Source organism: Pinus tabuliformis, chromosome 2_2 (genome assembly GCF_031772625.1).
Source record: "Pinus tabuliformis cultivar Carrire ecotype Pingquan chromosome 2_2, CPIR1, whole genome shotgun sequence".
Lineage (NCBI taxonomy): Eukaryota > Viridiplantae > Streptophyta > Pinopsida > Pinales > Pinaceae > Pinus > Pinus tabuliformis.
In genome coordinates, this window is record NC_142300.1 from 822,781,750 (window position 1) to 822,800,744 (window position 18,995).

The following is an 18,995-nucleotide window of genomic DNA, read 5'->3' on the forward strand; positions in this document are numbered from 1 at the left end:
TATAAGGAGCAACATTTTATTTCTCACCTGAATCCTAAGGTCTTCCCTGCTTCGATGGCCACTTCCCTTTAACTTTCTCATTCCCCTTCAAATCATGCTTAGGCTCAACTTTGCACTTTGGATGCTCATAACAATGCTTCAACTTCCGGATTGCCTCCTCCAACAATTTGGGCTCATCAAACTCAATCTGGTCTCTATATGTTGCTGACAACCCACTGATGAACCTTTGAATCTTAGCCTTCTCATCCTTTAGGTAAGGTACATACCTCAACATCTCTAGGAACCTGTTAGTATACTCATCAACTGTCATAGAACCCATTTGCTGCTCATAAAACTCCTTAGTTTTGTCATCATAATACCTCTCTGATAGGTAATTTTTCTTGAAGAGTCTCTCAAACTCATCCCAAATCAACTCTTCTTCTCAAATACCTTTGACATTATTCACATCCTTCCACCAAATATCTGCTTTCCCTTTGAGACTGAAGGTGGCTATTTTAGCTTTCATGTTCGCTAAGTAATTATGCAATTTGAAGATTTTCTTCATACCAAACAACCATGCCTCTGCATCTTTTATCTTCTTCATCTCTCCATCAAATGTAGGAGGCTTGACTTTCTTGAAATTCTTAGGAAAGTACTCACTCCTCCTGTAAGGATGATGGTGGTGATGATGGTGATAATGTATCATGGATGAGGAACTAGATTGATGCCCATACATACTAGTCCTCCTGTCAGGTGTATCTAGTGATCTACCACCTCTAATTGTGTCCCCTCTATCCAACCTGTATGCCAATTGATACCTGTTACCATAGGCACCATTAGTTTTCTCTTCTTTCTCTTGACTGATCCTAAACTATCCCTATCTCTGTAAATCTGACAAGCTCTGAAGAATCAGTGCATTGACTTCTACCTACCTTTCCTAAGCCCTTGCAAGTCTTTCCCGAGCCTCAACCAACCTATCATTGTCTTCTTTGCAACTTCTGATCTATGCCCTCAAACTCCTCAATGTATATACTATATAAGGAGAATACTCATCTCCTTGCTACCCAACTAATCTGTAGGGAGAGTCATGAGAATTTTAGTCTACCATTTTGCTCGTCATCTCTGATTCTCTTCTTCCTGCAGGTGTACCATGTTAGATAACTAAATAAATACCAAAATCAAAACCATACCTTAATGACCTTCATGTGGGGCTTATCTCATCTGTAAAATCAGTCCACATTAGCATGATACATATATAATCATAATGATATCAATATAACAACATCATGCATGACCATACCAACTGTATACCATCACCCCATGCATGACAACCATAACCTTGACAACATCACATTTTAGCCAAAGAGAGCACAAATTGCTTTGATACCACCCTGTAACCACCTCCTTCCACATTTATCCACTTTCAATGGCCTGCCTAAGGTAAACATTAGTTGAGGCTCACTATGATAAGGCTCAACCTCCTATATGACCTTAAGAAAATGGAGTCGACAACTTAAGACCTTACTGACTTCCCTTGGGTGTTACATGACCTCTAGGAGCTACCCAACCCCTCTAGGCATCCAAACCCCGAGCTAACTCTATTTTTCACCAACCTAGAGCCTTAGTTTCTCCCTTGACAAGGCCTCCAAGTGAATGTAAGCCTCCAATCGCTCCCATAGGCCTACTTTCCAGTGAATATGGACTTTTTGAGTTAGTTCTATGCTAGCGACCCTGAATTCTGAGCCACTTTTTCAGGGATAGGACTCAGGCCTCTGCCCAAAACTCAATGAAATTTCTGAAGATGATAAATATCATAAAAACACATATTATAAATGAAGAAATTTAACAAGGACTTGACTTGACCCCTCCCAACTAGAACAAACATTTTGTCAAACACATGATGAACATGCAACCTACAGGTCATGAGTGCATATATGAACATATGGATCTGAAACTTATCTGAGGTTTAACAAGAAGGATTAATTCCTTCTCACAATAGTTGTCATAACACCAGTTAAGTCATGCATTCATTAACCAAACATTCATTAGTTAATATGTGATAAGATCCATACTTAAATATATCATATTTCCATGCTTATAACCAACATATAACTAGATAATTAACAGTGAAAGAATAGACATTAAATCCACATAATATCAAGTATAATTAATCATCAAGACAAGATGAACTTATCACTTATTAATAATATGCAAAATCCAACCAAGTTAGGAACATCCATGTACCACTCGACCATAGATTGGGCCGAACCAAATCTTTCTTTCAGCCAATCACCCTTATGCCATATTCCAAGCATGAATGTGGGATCTGATGGGATAAACAAATCCATAAAAAATAAAGGAATCCAAAGGTTAAACTACCTCCACCATCACCATAATGTGATCTAACCTAAGCTTGTCCCGAGATCACAAAACCAAACCGAGCTTGGATGCCTCAGAATTCCTTCACCATCCCTTGAGGAATTTTCCTATCTCCACCCACCTGTTGAGGGATTCCAGGAGAAAACCATATCCACCCCCAACCCTTGGGATTTTCCTGAGACCACCTCACCTAGATCCAAGAACTTTTGACAAATCCAAAGCTCAACCAAGAATGAATTCCATCACACCATGGCTATCCGGAAATGGAAAGGCAAGGCTAAAACCACTATCAAAACCCATGTCAATGATAGCAAATGAACCAAATACACACATGCAAAAACCATGCATTCCAAAACCAACTAGGAAATCATACATGAAACCTGTTACTCGCAAGTATTCTCGTTGAATTTGCTTGATAAAAAATTTCCTTTCTTTCCTTGTCCTTCCTTTGCTTGCTTGCTTTACTTCTCCTCTTGGTGCTATTCTCCTCTCTAAGACTAATTCCAAAACAAAACTAACAAAAGGCTCCAAATTGATGCTCTTATGTCTTTTTATTATTGATGCCTCTAATTTCCTCATTTTCCTTAATTTTGCTTCAATTTCCTACTCACACGCAACTTGTGACCTTTCACCTCCATTTTCTCCTATTTTCCTTTATTTTCATAAACAAAATGCCAATGATGCCTTTTTGCCTTTCCAAAACCTCTCTCATTTTCTTTTCCAATTTTCCTTACCCACAATAAACAATAAGTGATGCCCACTAGGATGATTTTCCCAACATTCAGTTTCGAATAAGTGTCCCATGACCTTGGTCTTATTTTTCCTTTATTATCTTTATTACATGAACTTTTAACTTGGGGCTATTACAAGTATGATTTGAATTTATTTCAAATCCTTTTTAGTCTAATGGAAATTATGTTCTTGTTATGGGAAAGTAGGGAAATTCTCAGTTTGGGTGGTTGAAACTGACTGCAAGAATTAGCATCATCAACAACAACAAAAAGAATTAGGACATGCAACAAAATGTTGGTAAAGCACTTCAAGAGAAAGGCCATTATGGGACACTGGTACCCAATAGTGTCCATTTATTTCCATGAGAATGCTATGACAAGTGTAATGGTTTTGAGGCAAGAATATGCCTTGTTTTTTGGGCCTTCCAATGTGAGGAAACCTTGCCAAGGTATGGATAACCTGAGAAAGGGGGTGTCAGGGAACTTGGAAGGTGAGTGACTGCATGGAAGGGGGTGACCATATTTCCCGAAAGACTATGTAGTAGAGAAGTGAAGACCATGGGATGAATTTGTTTTGGTCATTTTCATTTCTAGATGGAATCATATGCACATTGGGAGTGTCCCTTGAAACAATAATCGGTAATTGTTCACTGAGGGAATAGGTAGCGCAAGGATCGTAGTGTTGGGCATTAGATGCAGGTTTGACTTTGGCAATGGATTTTGGACTTACTGAGAAGGAGGTGAATCTTGGTATTACTTTGAGGGTGGAGGTGCGAGCCTCAAGATTCCCTTGTTGTGGATCCAGGCATCGTATCATTTTATTTGTTGGTTAGAGCAAATGTACATATGTATGTATGTGTATGTCATTGTGAATATTGTATCGAGCTGGATTTATAAAGCTCCATGAACATTATGGTTATTTTCTGGTTGAAGAAAATCTACATTAGTATATGTGGTCGATATTGTAAATATGCTAATGAGTTGTGTTATAAAGCTACAATAAGAAGTATGATTTTCATTTTTGTCATGTTGGTCATCGATTTCAGCAGTTGTTTATTGTAAATACTGCATCAAGCTAAGTTATAAAGCTCCATAGGCAGTATGTTTTGTTTTCAACAGTTTTCTAGTCACAGGTGTCATGGAACATCGAGGACGGTGTTCCCCAAGGGGGAGGGGTTTGTAACAACCACAAGTTAAAAGTTCATGTAATAAAGGATAAGAAAGGAAAAATAAGACCAAGGTCATGGGACACATATTTTAAGTTGAATGTTGGGCAAAACATCCTAGTGGGTTTCACTTTCAGTTTATTATGGCTAAGGAAATTTGCAAAGGCAAAGAGACATTAATTGGAATTTATTTATGAAAATAAAGGAAAATAGGAGAAAAGAAACATGAAAGGTCACATGTTTGCATGAGAGGGAAATTGAAGGAAAAATAGAAGAAAATGAATAAAATGAAGAAAATAGAGGCCTTAATGATAAAAAGGCTTATGAGGATTAGTTCACAACTTTTTGTTAGTTTGGATTTGGAATTAGTTTCAGAGAGAGAAGAGCACCAAGAGGATAAAGAAAACAAGAAATAAAAGGAAGCCAAAGGAAGTAAAAGTAAGGTGAAGGAAAGATAATTAAAGCAAAGGACAAGCCAGGAAGGTTGGATCAAGTAGATTTAGCAGGAGGATTTGCAGGTAATAGGTAGCATATGTGATTTCCTAGCTGAGTTGTGAATGCATGGTACATGTGTTTGTGTATTTGGTTCTTTTTTTTCCTTGGCATGGGTTTTTCTTAGTGTGATAATGGTTTATGTCTTGCCTTGCCATTTCTCGATAGCCATGGTGTGACAGGATTCTCTTCTGGTTGAGCTTTGGATTGTTGGAAGGTTTTAGAACCGGGTGAGATGGTCTCAGAAAAATTCCCAAGGGTGGGGGTGGAGGTGGTTTAATCTTTGGGAAGCCCTCAACATGTGGGTGGAGACAAAAAAAATCCTCAAGGTTATGGTGAAGAAACTCGGAGGCATCCAATCTTGTTTTTGGGCTTAAAGATCTCTTGACTGTTTTGGCGGGATCACGGTAGCCTAAGGGTTGAGGTGGTTTAATCTCTAGGAATCCCTGGTTGGCTATGTATTAAGATCCCACATTCATGCTTGGAATATGGCATGGGGGTGATTGGCTGAAGAAATATTTGGTTCAACCCAATCTATGGTCGGGTGGTATGTGGAAGTCCCTGATTTGGTTGGCTTTTGCATAAGTGAATAAGAGTTATTTTACTATTGTAATCTATGAGAGCTTGTACTTGTTATTATGGTGATTTTATGGTTGTTATGTCATCGTTAATAATATGATTATATGCTATTTATAAGCATGGATTTGTAATGTACTCTAGCTATGTCCTGTTCGATATTTGATAAGTATTTGATGGTTAAGGAATGCATGGGCTAACAAATGTTATTGCAGCTATTATGAAAGGGCATTAAACCTTCTTGGTAATTCTTAGATAAGTTTCAGACTCCAATTTTCAAATATGCATTTATGACCTGTAGATTACATTTTCTTGATGAAATGACAATCATGGTTAGGCCTGTTTAGGTTAAATTCTTGTTCAATTTTTCTATCAATAGCAATGTCATTGTGTCATTTATCATTATGAGAAGTCTTAGGAAATTCTAGGTAGTGGTATGGAGGCAGGCCTAAAAAGGTTGCACAGTTCCTGGGACCGCATGCTTACTAAATTGGAGGAATTGGGATATAACCACATGGATGTAGTGTTGTGCATGCGGTTGGAGGCTATAACCTCATGCATTCCTTGTTGTGGGTGTAGTTGTGGGTCCAAGTCACTAAAAAACTATCTAACTCAAGGTTTGGTCACCTGGGGTGGTTCTTTGGCCCCTGAGTATCTTGTAACTCATGTAGGATGTTAGTTTGTGGTCAGTGAGTCTCAGTTGTAAGCCCCACTTGCTTAAATTGAGATAGGAGGTCCTTTCATGTCATAGTAACTCTTCATCTCTTGTTTACCCTAGCAGACTGGTGAAATTGGGTAAATGTGGAGTGAGTTAGGTTCTCTGGGTGTTATCTGATACCATATGGGTATCAAAGCATCGTTCAAATACTTGGACTGGATGGGATAGATGCATGTTGTTGTGCATGCATTATCATGGTTATGGTTTTCATGCACGAGATCATTGGGTGCATTTAGTGTTATCATGCACACTATTGATATATTGATATGATTATGTATATACATATATCATGCTAATTTGGACTGATTTTGTAAACGAGATGACCTCCCATGAACTTCAGTAAGGTATGTTGATTATGTTTATATTTGGTTATCTGACATGGTATGTTTGCAGGAAGAAGAGGATTTGAGGTGACTAGAAAAATGGTGGATTACAATTCATGAGGCTTTCTTTATATATATGATGTGCAACACAGAAAGGGGTACTCTCCAGACATAGTAGATACATTGAGAATTTTCAAGGAAAATATCAGAAGTTGCAAGGCAGATAATGACATGATCATTCAGTCACAGGAAATACTTGCCAGGGCATAGGAAACGAAATCAAAAGTTAATGAAGTTATCCTTCAAAGTTTGTAAGACTTGCAGAGACATGGACAACCACAGATCAGTAATGGATAGGAGGACATGACTAATGGGGCATATGGTAGCAGGTCTCATGGTGGGCACAGGTCGGATAGGGATGACACAGTCAAATATGGTAGGTTCTTGGATACACCTAATAGGAGAGGTAGTGGACATGGGTTATACTCTAGTTCTGGTTCAGATAGGTATCATGGTCATCATCGTTATCATCCTTACAAGAGGAATGATAGGGGATATTTTCCGGATGAGTTCAAGAAATACAAGCCACCTACATTCGATGGAGATCTGAAGAGACCAGAAGATGGAGAGGCATGGTTAATTGGGATGAAGAAGTTCTTTAAGTTGCATGACTACATAGAGAACATAAAGGCCAGGATAGCTACTTTTAGCCTCAAAGGGAAAGAAGACATCTAGTGGGAAGATGTGAAGTGGTTCAGATACATTAGGACAAAGGAGTTGAGTTGGCATGAATTCAAAACACTCTTCAGGAAGAAATATTTATCAGAGAGGTACTATGACAGAAAAGCCAAGGAGTTTTGTGAGTTGAAGATGGGAACAATGATAGATGAGGAGTACATGACTAAAATCCTAGATTTGTTGAGGTATGTGCCTTATCTTAAGGATGAGAAGAAAAAAGTTCAAATATTTATTAATGCTTTATCATTAGAATTTAAGGATCAGATTGAGTATGATGAGCCTCAGTCACTGGAGGAAGACATTGGAAAGTTGAACAATTGTTATGAGAAATCGAAGCGTAAGACCGAGTCTAATAAAGGTAGGAAAGGGAATGATGACTAAAGGTGAATGGACATTGAAGCGAACAAGACCTTAGGATGTAGGTGAGAAAGAGAATGTTGCTCCTTACAATAATTTTAATGCAGTTGAAAAGGGTAATGGGTCGCAACCTAGAGAGAAGTAGAACTTAGGTAGTGGGCCTTTGCAATGTTGGATATATGGAAAGGATAATTGCAAGAAGGATTGTCCATTGCATCAGTCTCCACGGGTCTTCAAAACTCCAGCGCCTTACAGCTCAAGGTACTTTTGGATACAGGAACTGTCCTCAGACAGGCGGCCCAGTAGGCTTCAATATTAACAAAAATAAGAAGAATACAACAAGCTTATTACAACAAGAAATCTCAGAGTTCTCTCAAGAAATGCTCTGTCAAGCGATGCCTTGAACATCTGCAGACTCTTTCTTATATAGAACTCTAACGAATCTAATCCTATCTAAGCAATGACGTAAAAGTGGAAATTATTGAGGGTCCTGTCGGTATTTCTTTCACCGACGGTGTCTACTCAATCTTTTCCAGTACAAAGATTCTTGCTACAACATGTGACCACATTATCACATTGCTAGCAAAGATTCTACCAAGGTCCCATCGGACTCCTATCCCAATCGTCGTGTTCTGAAGATCCTGGAGATGGCTCGTACTCATCTAATATTCGTTGATAGTGGCGGTCCATCAGTCGATTGTATTCTTCGTCGATACCTGCTTCTGGGTCCTGAGCATCTGTCATTTCATCTTTTCCTTTGGCATCTGTATCTAACATTATTGTCCTTCGAGATGCTGCTTTTGAAGATTCTCCCTTTTCCGTATTCGTCTTTATCTTGTGGAGGCCCGGTTGCTGAGGCGTGTACATGGCTTCCTGCTTTTCCCATTTGTTCAAGAAAGGTAAAGCACTTATTTCAATGTCTAGGAATGAATCTTTATACACATTTCTGACTGAAGGCGATCTCTGAACTGCCAGCTCAATGCCGTCTAATAGTTCCCATTTAAATATCTGGAACATGTTTGTGGAACTTTCTATGGCATGTTGAACCCACGATCTACAGTTGTCACTCATAAAGTCTTTGTGCTGCCATCCTTGCTAAAAAATTATTGAAGTGCAAATTCTTTTTGAGATCATCAAACTGATAATATGAATGACATTATTATTCCAGTTAGGTGATCGAGCAATTATGGTGACTAAAGCCTTTTGATTAATTACAAATTTTAAAGCTTTAGGCTCTCCCTGTAAATCTTCCATTTTATTTAAAATCTGCAACTTTTCTATCAACTTTAAATTGCCAAATTCATGAAACCAATCTGCATGCTGTTTGATCATTTCTTGATTATTGCTGGTTTCTATCTCTCCAATTCTTTCATGGCTGAACACTTGTGCAAACGGATTTGGATTAATGCTCTCTCTTAATCTTAAACTGTGAAAATCCCAAGGATAAGAGAAAGTCCTAAGATACTGCAATGTTCTTTGGATGCACTGGGATACTCTGGTAGATAACTTTTTTCTGCATAAACCTCCTCTGATTTCCCAATCAGCAAAACCTTCGAATATTTCATACTGAGGGAATGTGTCGGTGACTGCATAGTTTTCATCATATCTCTGCAAGAAAGAGGCTTCAATTTCTTCAAAAATATCAGGAATCTTTAAAGACACAATAAATTTTTCGATCTCATCTTTAATTGGAATGTCTTCAAGATCTAACAGTTTTGCTCCTGTATAGATAGCGAGAGAAAAATCAACTCCTCCAATGATCTGATAATAATTCAAAACTTTGAGAATCCAGATCATGTCATTAGTGTATACACTAGACCATAAATCAGATAAACTCCTGAAAAAGAGTTTCACCTTCATATTTGGCAAAGGAAATACTTTAACCAAATTTTCATCTAGGCCTAGAGAAACACCTATATTTTTTGATTGCCATGCTTCTTATCCATGCATTTCTTTTTAACCACCTTTTTTATTTCATCTGCAAGATGAAATGCATGAGCTTCAAAAATTCTAAATCTATCAACAAAAGTGGCAAAATTATCATCTTGGGGACCTTTACCCGGAATTATGAAACAAGAATCTGTACAAGTCCTGAATGCCTTATTCATATCTCTAGTGAGTGAATCTGTCAAAAAATTTGAATTTCCAGGAATCCACTCAACTTCAAAGTCGAATTGCTGGAACCAGATCTGCCAAGCTAGGATTCTTCCTTTAGCAATTTGTCTTGAAATTTTGGCAGATAGAAAATATTTAAAATTTCTGGAGTCTGTTCTGATCAAAAACTTTACGGGAGTAAGATATACCTCAAATCGTTGTATCCCGTTGAATATAGCCAAAGTTTCTTTCTCGGCTATGAAATAACCTTTCTGGCTGGGTGTGAATTCACCAGAAGCATATGCACAAAGTTTTTCTTCAATATTACCTTCACTGTCTTTTCTTTGTTCTAATAGAACAGCTGCCCAAAAATCCAAAGAAGCGTCAGTCTGAAGAATGAGTAAACCATCACCTGGTGGCTGAAGCTTTGGCAGGTGTTGACATTCTTCTTTCAATTTTTTAACAGCTTCTGTTGCTTCTTGTGACCATCCCTGTTTGAGATGTCTTCTAATTGGCGCTGTCTTTTCTGTCAAATTTGGAATATATTTGTGAAGATAATTCAAGACTCCCAAAAATCTCTGAATTGTCTTGGTGTCCTTCAATTCATCAGGAAACTGTGTTAATTTTGTCAAAACATGAGGTTGCATTTGGATTGCACCATTGACAACATTAATTCCCAAAAAATCAACACTATCCTGAAATAGAGACATTTTTCTTTCTGACAGGACTATCCCATGCTGTTGAACTTCTTTCAGAAAAATTTCTAAATGCTTTAGATGAGTATGTACATCTGGGCTATGAATAAGAATATCATCTATGTATGTTACAATGAAATCATATTTTGCAAAAATAAAATCCATTCTTCGCTGGAAGAATGCTGGGGCGTTTTTCAAACCAAAAGGAACAACCTTCCACTGGTAAAAACCTGCTGGACAAATGAAGGCTGTTTTATGGTTGTCTTCTGGCTGGATCTGAATCTGATAATATCCGGACTTCATATCAAATTTACTAAAGACCTTGCTATGCTGAATTTTCTGCATGATTGTTTCAGGTCTTGGCAATGGATAATTGAAGCTCTGAGTAATGGCATTAAGGGGTTTATAGTTTATTACCATTCTTGGTTTTCCCCTAACTATCTCAGAGTGATTCCTTACAAGGAAAGCTGAGCAACTATAATGAGATTCGCTCGGCTCGATGAGCTGCATCTGTAGCAATTCTTTTATCTGATTCTTTATCTCCTGCTCATCAGATGGGGTGCAAGGAATCATCTTACCTTTCACTCCATTGTCATGCAAGGTTATGATCTCTTGCATTGGGCTCTTAGTTTCCCAAAACTGCTGTGGGTTTTCTGAGCAACTCTTTAGAAGTCTTTGATATATATCAGCTTGTTCTGTAGACCAGTTGGGATCAATACATGCCAATTGTTTTGTTTTTGATTCTGCTCTTTTTTCATAAAATTGCAGGACTTCCTGCCAATCATCAGAATCATTTTGTGGCTTTCTGGCCCCTATTCTTTTCTGGCTATTCTCATACGTAGCTTCTGATTTTGCAATAAATAATCTAGAAACAAAAATAGCTTTCTTTTTCAAATTCAGAATCAGCTTATCCTGGCTGATTGTTACTAGAAGCACAGAATTTATAAATGGCATACCCAACATTAAACTGGCTGAGGGATCAAAATGCTAGATTGCAGAAATATTTACAATACTCCCCCCAACTTTTAAAGAAATATTGTCTACATAATGTGTTAAGCTAATAGATCCTCCAATTGTTTCTGAAACCAAAATATTTTTCAGTGGTTTCCACAGAGATTTGAATAAAGATGGTCTAGCCAAATTATTTGAACCACCAGTATCAACAAATGCATCTACATATATCCATTCTTTTCATACCTGTACTTGTACCGGGATGTATATGAGGCTATTTGTTTTGACTGTCTTTTTCAACAATGTATTCTCTTCTGTCCTTTTAAAATCTTGCTGTGGAAGACTTGTTGACGCTACCGTTTTCTTTTCAAATGGACAAAAAGAATTTATTTCTGATAAAGGTAGCACAAGTTTCTTACCTGATTTTGTTGACACTGATACTGGTACTGCGCTTGCAGTTTCTTCTTCTGAATCTTCTGAAATTTCACTGGTGACTTCATAGTCAGTATCACTTTCTTCATCACTGTAATACTTTTCTTCTGAGAAATCATCATCAAAACATGACGGGCAAAAATTCATTTTTTGTACATTTTTCTGTACATTTTCTTCTTCTTCATCATCTGATATTTCAGTTAGGATATATACATCTGAAACATCATCTTCTGAATCTACAACAGACCAATCATCCTGAAATTCTTCTATGTCTATACATGCTTTTAGCTTACTGGATGAGTTCTGCGGGCATTTTCTTGCAAATTGTCCTTCTTTTTTACAGATGAAACAACAGTTGTTTTTTCGAGGCTTGGTTCTTTTCTTTAAAAATTTATATATCCTAAAAGGCTTTTTAGGATTAGAGACTCTCTTGGGCTTGTATCTACCATACCTTTTTGATCTCTTCTTTCTTCTGAAAGGTGTCCATGGTAGCATTACTTTGCAGACATCAGAACTGGGTGTGATGTCATGTGACTTCTTTTGCCAACATAAATATTTTACTTTTTCTGTGACTCTAAATAGAAGGTCTACCCAATAGATTTGATCTAGCCTTTTGCTTTGTACATCCATATATTTCATGACGAGGTCTCCTAAATTGCCTGGTAATTTTGACAAAAATGAAATTTTCTGAGCTACATCATTGGAGAGACTAGCTTTAAATACCTTAGCCATGAAGTCTTTGCTGAATTGGTCGAGATACTTCAAGTCTTTTAATTCCATGCGGCTAAGATCAGTTATGATTTGCTTCTTCTCATCCACTGGTTCTGGCACAAACTGTGTTTTTAACAATATTTCTAGTGTAGCCAGTCGAGCTTCCATGACGGCTCTTCTTTCTTCATTAGATGGTCCCATCCACCAATCGTAGACTATTCCAACCATTCTTTTTTCTGCTAGGATCATGATGGATAAATTATCCAATTTTGTAATAACCTGCATCTGATATAATGCTCCTATCCAGATTCTGATTGATTCTCGAGGATTTGAAGAATTATCTAAATCTAGGATATAGCCACTAGTATTGGCTGCATACAGGTATTCTTCGATTCTAGGATATTTATTTACTTCTTTCAAAATATGTGCCTTATTTTGATTATGTATAGATGGCAAAATAAAAGATGGGAATTTGGAGGCAGCTTTTTCTAAGGTCATTACTTCCTTTTTGGACTCAAAAGGTTTATCAGCTTTATATGTTCTGGACTCACTGGTAAATTTCCCAGTGTCTTTGGAAGTACCTTCACCTGCACTGTTTGCAGTTGTTTCTTCTTTAGCTTCCTCTTCCTTTTCTTCTAAATCCCAATAGTTGGGTGCAGACATATCTATATGAAATTTCGGAATTTCCTTGGCATTTTTCTTCTGTCTTCTCTTTCTCCTTTCTTCTTTTTCTTGCTTTTCTGATTGTTGCTCATCATATAACAACTTGAGATTTCCATTAATCAGATCATCTTGTTTCCCTAGATCATCTAGAACATCTTCGGCATGTGAACACCAAGTGGTTAGATAGTTTCCTATTTGGTAAACTTAGTCCAAATCATTTGGATTCTGTGAGTTATGTTCTAGAAAAGGGGCACAGTCAACTCTTGTAGGTGGCTGTCTGGTATTGGATGAAGACGTACAAAACTTTGTTTTGGGTGGCCATTTTCCTCCTTTCACAAATCTATGATTTGCATACTGAAATTCTTCAACTAGTGGGAAAGTATTTACATAGGTTATGAACATCTTATTTACAGCAAAAAACGGTTTCTCCTCTGGTATATACAATTGATTTGTAGCCAATGGTGTACTGGTGGAAGAACTAGGCTCTTCTGGTATGGGAATATGACGATAGAAAGATCTTCTCCCACTATTCTGGATTGGTTCACTTTCTGCTGGTAACACATGTTTTTCTGGCAAGATTATTGGCCTGGGTATTCTGGGTTGGTTAGGAATGATTTTAACACAACCTCCTGATACAACCATTCTATTCAGTTTATTGTTTGGATTTTCTGAGGCTAGGGACTTATATTGAATGTACCAATAATTAGGCAAGGCTTCTTTGTCATAATGCACACCTTCAATCTGTGCATTGCCTACTCCTACTGCAACACAATCCTTTAACACTGGCTGTTTTAGCTTAGGATGTACTGTATTAGTTAACTGAAAAGAGGTCTGGACTATCACAGACAAATATTCACTATCATCAACCATATATAGACCTTGCACTCCAATCAAGGCTTTCCAACAATCTTTGAGATGGACATCAGTTAGACTGATTGCATAATCAGGGTAGATTGTTCCATGTTGACATCCCGAGGAAAGATTTCCATGTATGGTTCCTATACGGGCATGGTCATATATATTGTGCCTTGTATCAAAGAGTTCTGCTATACATGGAGTATTTAAACCATGGCGAAACAATGGGGCTAAACCGATTCTAATCCCCCCAAAGTGCAAATAAAAGAACTTCTTTTCAGCATGATACTTTCTGAACTTTCTTATTTCATCTTCAGAAAACATATTTAAACCTATAATTTGTACAGACGGACCTTTAATTTTGACTTTCAGTTCAACTTCTTTAAAATAGGCCTTCTTTGACAATTTGAATAGAGTTGGGACTGGATAAATTTCTTTGGTATTCAAAGGAGGAGGATTCCAGTTCTCCGGATCTTCTATCTTTTCATGTTCTTCTATTTCTGTCTCAAGGGATCTATTTTCTACTTCAGATACAGACTTCTTGTCGATGGTAGAAAAGGATCTCAAGAAATTGGCCATATTGAACTTTTACAATTCTATTCCAGAGATTGACTGAAGCAGCTTTTATCTACTCAGCACTCGTAAAACAAGATGCTTTTCAAAGGCTACCTGGCTAACTTCAGGCTCTGTCTATAGAATGTAATACATCCAAGGAACGGGGTGTGGGTGGTAGGCCTCATATCTACAGTGCTCAGGAGGGGCATACAATTGGGGATGTTGGATAGAGCATTCCTCGGATATATGCAACATTTGATAACAAGCAGGCAGATCGCCAGTCATCCATCATTGAGATGGAAGGTAATTTATGAGATCGATTTGTTTCTATTTTGATTGAACCCGGATCTAATTATGGTTATGTTAATCCTAACCTGGTGGATAAGTGTGGTTTGAGAAAAGAAGTGGATGCATAGTATTGGTTGGTGTAGTTGGCTACAAGTACTAAGAAAAGTGTGACGCGCATCCTCCCACATTTACCCACTTTCACTGGCTTACCTGGGGTAAAGATGAGTTGAGGGTCACTATGATATGAATCAACCTCCTATGTGACCTTAAGGAAATGAAGTTGACAACTAAAGACCTTACCAACTTCCCTCAAGTGCCACAATACCTCCAGGAGTAACCTAACCCCTACAGGTGTCCAACCTCTGAGACAACTCACTTTTTCCTTGACATTGAGCCCTAGTCGCTCCCTTTCCAAGGCCTCCATGCAACTATGGGTTCCCAGTCACTCCCATAGGCCTGCATCAGTTTGGATGTGGCCTTTTTGTGCCAGTGTTGTGCTAGCGACTGCATATATTAAGGTTACTTTCCAGGGCTTGGGGTAAGCCTTTGCCCATAAATCCATGAAAATTCCAGAACTCATAAAAGACATGAAGACAATGCTTACAAAGCAAAACTGCAACCAAGACTTGACCTTACCATCCCAAAACGAGTCTGACATCTTGTCAAACACTTGGTAGATATGCAACCTATAGGTCATGAATGCAAGTCTGAACATAATGGATTGAAAACTTATCTGAGGTTTAACAAGAAGTGTTTCTACCTTCTCACATTAGCTATCATATCATCAATTAGGTATTGCATTAATTATTTATTCAGTTACAAGTAAAAACATGAATAGAGCCATGGTTGAGAATTTTCATATAACCATGCTTATAAGCAGCATACAACTAGATGAATAACCATAAGAGAACAACCATTAAAGCCATATAATAACCACTACATTTATTTACCAAAAAAAGATAAACTTAGCTTTTATTAACCATATGCAATTACCAACTGTGTTTGATACTTCCATGTTCCACTTGACCATAGATTGGACGAACCATATCTTTCTTTCAACCAATCACTCTCGTGCCATATTCCAAGCATGAATGTGGGATCTAATGGGATAACCAATCGAAAGACAACCAAGGGAATCCATAGGTTAAACCACATCCACACTCTCCATACTGTGATACAACTAAACTAGTGTCAAGATCACAAAACCGAACCGAGCTAGGATGCCTTAGAATTTATTCACCATCCTTGAGGAATTTTCCAGTCTCCACCCTCAAGATTTACCATGTATTCCACCATTACTGGTCAAGGGATTCCTAGGCCTTTGGGAATTTTACTGAGACCACCTCACCTTGGATTCCAAAACCATCCGACAATCCAAATCTCAAACCGAGAACAATCCCATCACACAATGGTTATCTGAAAATGGAAAGGCTAAGCTAAAATCCACTGTCAATCTCGGAAAAATCCATGCCAATGACAACAAAAGAACCATATACCAACATACACATACCATGCATGTCAAAACCAACTAGGAAATCACATATGCAATCTATTACCTGCAAGTATTCCCACTGAAGCTGCTTGATCCTTGCCTTCCTTGTCCTTCTTTGCTTTCCTTGCTTTTTCCTTTGCTTTCCTTGCTTGCTTACTTTCCTTCTCCCTTTGGTGCTCTTCTCCTCTCTAAAGATTTTTCCAAAAATGAACTGACAAAAGATACCAACTGATCTTTAGAAGCCTTTTTATTAATGAGGCCTCTATTTTCTTCAATTTCCCCTTATTTACCTTCATTTTCCTCCTCACATGCAACATGTGACCTTTCACCCTCCTTTTCTCCTAATTTCCATTATTTTTGTAAATAAAGTGCTAGCTAATGCCATTTTTCCTTCCAAAGCCTTAGCCATTTCCTTTGTCAATTTCCCTTAGCCATAAAACACAACAAGTGATGTCCACTAGGATATTTTGCCCGACATTTAGTTTGGAATAAGTGTCCCTTTCCCGTGGTCTTATTTTACCTTTATTAACTTTTATTACATGAACTTTTAACCAGGGTCTGTTACAGACCCCTCCCCCTTAGGGGAACACCATCCTCATTGTTAAACCACACCTAGACCCAATAAAACCGCCGAAGAGAAAAAACATACTACCTATGGAGCTTTATAACCCAATTCATTGCAGTATTTACAATAACATCCTGCTCAAAAGCAAAACCATCATGTAAAACATGACAACATGACAACCATACCGCTTATTGGAGCTTTATAACTTAGCTCATTGCAATATTTAAAATAAAAACCATACATAAATATGTACAAATACCAAGTTTCATTTTCCTTCACTGGCAAACAATGAAGGATACATAGCCCACATATGATCAACCATCTCCCATGTAGCTTCGTTAGGCCCAAAGTGCTTGTTGATTTAGGGTAGCATCGGATGTGATCTAGCCACGAAGGTGGAGAGGCTAAGGCACATGAGATCTCCGATACGTAGAAAGGGTTTGGGTAGATTCTAAACAGTTTAGGAGATATTAAAATAGTTAATATTTTTAATGGAGTCCCTAAGTTTATTTTTAATGGAGTCCCAAAGTCTAAACTTAGGGAAAATAAAATATTAATGTGAATTAATATAAAACTGTGTTAGTGTTAGCATTATGACACAGGTGTGGCGCTATGGCATAAGTGTTGTCCTTGATGGCAACTCCCTCAAGTGGAAAATCTCGGTTCAGGCTCTCAAAATGATAGAAAATGAGATACTCGCAGGTGCGCTGATCAAAAGACGCGGACCCGCAGGTGCTTCGAACAAGAAGTGCGGACACACCCGCAGGTTCTCCGAACAAAAAGTGCGGACGTCAAATTCACACACTTTCATGCAGAGAAGTGCGCGCACGTGGGAAATTTTATGATTGATCCATGGTATTTAGTCCGACGGTTTTGATCCTATGGTTTTGGTCCGTGGTTTTTGTTTCTAAAGTATTGAACCCCGGTTTTGGGTCCCTTGTATTGGCTTTCTATGGTTTTGGTCCATGGTTTGAGTAAGGGCTTGTCTATAAAAAGGAAAGGATATCATTTGGCTGAACACTCATGCGTGTGAAATATCTAAAGAAAATCAATATCTAAAATTCTGGTGATCGGTTAGTGAGTGATAGCTAAATCAAGGAGAGATCTGAGCATTTGAAGGAAGATCTACTTTGATGCATGATCAGATTTGTGGATTTGACAGTCTGTGGCATATTGGAGGACTGATAAATTGGCTCTACTAGGAGGTCCACAAGCGAACCACAGCACAGGTGCGGAGGTTCGTAGGCGAACAACAACGCAGGTGCGTCGGTACACAGTTTAGAGAGAGGTGCAGTGCGGAGGTGCGCAGGCCAGAGACGGGTGCAGGTGTGGAGGTACGCAGTATAGACACGGTTTAGTGCGGAGGTGCGCAGTTCATACATGGGTTAAGTGCGGAGGTGCGCAGTTCAGACACGGGTTTAGTGCGGAGGTGCGCAGTTCAGAGACAGGTGCAGGTGCGGAGGTCCACAGTCTCGACACAGAAGAAATGCGGATATCCGCAGATTTATATTGGTGCAGTTGTGAACTTTTCTTGAAACTTATTTTAGTTGCTTTTGTCTATTATTGCAGTGTTCTGGGCTCAGAATTGGTGTCTGGTTACTGGTATTGTTTTTTCTGGTTGGTGCATTCTGAGAAGCTAGTGGTTGATTCAGTAGTTGATTGTGGAAAGGAGATTGGTTGATGCACATGTACTTGATGTTTGTTTGATGTTCATGGATCCAGTTTGAAAATTTATGAAACGTGGTCCCTGGAAGAAATTAAAAAAAAAGAAAAAAAGAGAAGGTTGAAGCCTTCAGTAGGTAAGCACCTACGTACTAGTAGCTCGGCTAGTACAAGAGCTAAGGGGGTTATAGCTCCCCTCCAGGAGAGCCTGGAAAACGAGAGAGGGTTGTAGCTCTCTGCAGGTTGCAGCCTGCGTACTGGTAAAGGACTGCACCAGTACAGAATCATTGTAAAAATAAGTTTCTAATTGAAAGAAGATAGAGACATATTGCAACAGGTGGTTTTCACCCACATTGGGTTTCCACCTTATATCTGGTGTTCTTTGGTGTGACTGTCTATTTTTCTTGTTCCTGTTCATTATTATATGGTACTGACATACAAATTAATGGTCAACATCTGAATAATAAATTAAATTATAAATCTGGAAGGTATATTGAAAAGAATTTGATAATACTGATTCACCCCCCCCCCTCTCAGTATTTCCAACAATTGGTATCAAAGTAGGTCCTTCAG